Raw genomic sequence first — 2807 nt, 5'->3', positions numbered from 1 at the left:
GAAAGTTCCAGATAGTTCTTCCTCCCTACCTGCACTCAGCAAGCCCTCCTGACAGGGCAAAGGAGCCTAGCAATTTAACTCTCTGGGAAGGACCCAGTGCATGGGGCTAGTAAGCTCAAGAGATTTTCCCTAATCAGGGCTGATTACACAGGAGGGCCACAACCACCAAGACCCACCTACTGCTTTCAAATCCTCCTCCTCCCCCCTCCTCCTCCTCTCCCCCTCCTCCTCCTCCTCCTCCTCCTCTTCCTCCTCCTCCTCCTCCTCCTCCTCCTCCTCCTTCTCCTCCTTCCCATGCCCCACCCTCCAGGACCTTGACCTGGCCCTCTTCTAGGGCTCCATTCTCCACCTGTTCCTGTGATTCCTTGGTGAGAGACAGGGGCAAGGGCCTCCCAGAAACCAAATATTGGCCAGGGGCACAGCCAGTGTCTGTGTCTCCCCACGGAGAAAGCTGGCTGTCCATGGGAAAGACCTCATTAACTGGAAGGACTTGCTAAGCCTTTCTGGATGTCACCCTGCAGCAGACCAGAACTTCCTGGGGGCTGACCACCTCTCAGCCTTTGCTGTGTGGGGTCGCACCATGTTAGCTTTCCATCCCCAAGTCCAGCTTTCACCGCCAAGCCGAACCTGCTTACTATTCCTCCTTATACATATGACTTGCTGCTGTTTCATGTCTCTGCCGATGCTACTCTCCTGCCTCAGATACACTCTGATATTTATAAATCTTTTGCACTTAGCATTTCAAAAGGCTTTTCTGCCTATGATCTCGTCCAATTGGATCACATCAGGATCCTCGCAGCAACCTGGGGAGCTTTTGCCATTACTATTATTTAAATTACTGCTCTCTGTTACATCGGAGGCACTGAAGCCCAGAGACCCTCAATGACTTGTTCAAAGTCACATCGGTAGTTACAGAGAGAGCTGGAATTACAGCCAAGGACTTTGCGACTCCCTGCCTAGTGCTACCTTGCAGCCCTGTACCAAGTCCTTTCATCACCGCTGCCCCCCATCCATGGATGCTTCCGGGAGGTCACAGCCAACACAGTCCCGGTGACTGTTTCTCTCTGCCTGGCCCTCCCATCGTATCTGTTTGTAGCGCCCCAACTTTCTGTTGAAGAACTACCCTAACCCCTCACCATCAGCTCACCTGATTTTGACAGCACTGACCTCACCCCTTGGCCTGGGGTAGACACATGATCCGAGTTGGCCAATCAGAGAGGTCATAGTGATTGGTCTCATTGCCACAGTGGTTGCCTTATTGTGCTGAGCTGAGCAACTCTGTAGTGTGTAAACCTGGACCTGCGAGACGTTAAAGCTGACAGTGAGCTCTGAGGACACGGCTCCACATCACATCCTACTGTCTGTTGCCAAGTGTTGTCTCTTGCCCCTTACAGTGGGGATTTTGTCTCGTGTGTTAAAACCAGAACTGCGACGAATTTAAACCCCACCGGCCTCAGAAAACTCTGTTGTTGGCTTCTGTGTCAGCGTCTCCGGACTGCTCGTGTGCCTCCCTGAATGAACTTTTGGATGTCAGTGTTGCTTTCTCTGGTCTCTGTCTACTTTGTTGCTGGCAGTCCAGGTGCAGGCTCGGGCTGGTCCCCTCCTTGTCCGCATAGTGGAGAAAGCACATTTGTGTGCATTAGAACACCTGGTCTGCCTTGTGCCACAGATGAAGTAGCTTAACATTTTCTCCCCTTTTCTTTTGCACAAATGCACATGTGCATATGTGTGGGAAAGCTACTATGTGTGGCCGTTCTTGTATGGGAGTGTGCATGTGTGTGTGGATGACAGAGGCCAACCTCATGCATCATTCCTCAGGGGTCATCCACTTTGGTTTTTGAGGCAAGGTCTTTCACTGTCCTGGGATTTGGGGGATAGACCAGCCTGTCTTCCCCTTCTGAGGTCTGAGAGTACTAGCACACACCACCATGCCTATGTTTTTGCTCTTTTTTTTTTTTTTTTTAACTTAGGTCCTCATACTTGCATTGGAAGCACTTTATGAAGCAAACCATCTCCCAAGCCCTGAGTTTATTTCCTTAAACTTATTTTCAGAAAGGTTGATTATGAAAATCAAGTAGAGACTTGTATGCAAAAGTCCTCCGAAGACTACAAGATACCACGCTAGTGCTCGAGGTAACTTGGGTTAGTGCACAAGAGGTAATGAGTGAGCTCCTGGGCACCTAAACCGAAAACTAGATGAAAATAGTTGCTGGATTAGCCCCATTTCTCACCTGGCTGAACCCTTTGCCAGTGAGCTGGTTGGTAGTTCATTGGACAAGCACTTAGGCTCTGCGGGTTCCCCTTCTACAATTGTCACTAGACTTCGTTTGCTCATTCTCCACCAGCTGGGGCAGGGGGAAAGCTTAGAATGTCCTCTGCTTCCAGTGAGACCCAGTGTGAGCCCAGCTCACACACCATCACAGGGCAAGAGCTGGTATTGGCGAGAGTGTCTACCACTGGGCTCAGGAAGACAAACGCATGGCTGTAGCCCACTGGGGCAGCGAATGCAGCTTTTGAACGCACAGTGAGTGGCTGGAGCTCCTTCTTGGTTCCGGATGAGAAAGAAATCCCAAGTTGGAAACTAAGGTCAGTGGTGTTCACAGGCTCCTGGGTGCCTTGCCCTCCCTCCTCAGATTCCTGGCTGATCACCCATCTACCCAGGTGAGCAGCATGCAGAGAGTTTGAAAATGCCCCAAGGAAAAGTTGTTTGTTAAGTCCCTTCATGCGGAAGACCAGAAGAAGGGAGGGTAGAAACTAAGCATTATGATACTAGCTCTCAACCTCTCCCTCTCCCTCTCCCCTCCCCC

Source organism: Mastomys coucha, unplaced genomic scaffold (assembly GCF_008632895.1).
Source record: "Mastomys coucha isolate ucsf_1 unplaced genomic scaffold, UCSF_Mcou_1 pScaffold1, whole genome shotgun sequence".
NCBI classification, from domain to species: Eukaryota; Metazoa; Chordata; class Mammalia; order Rodentia; family Muridae; genus Mastomys; species Mastomys coucha.
Note: the sequence above shows the minus strand (reverse complement) of the source record.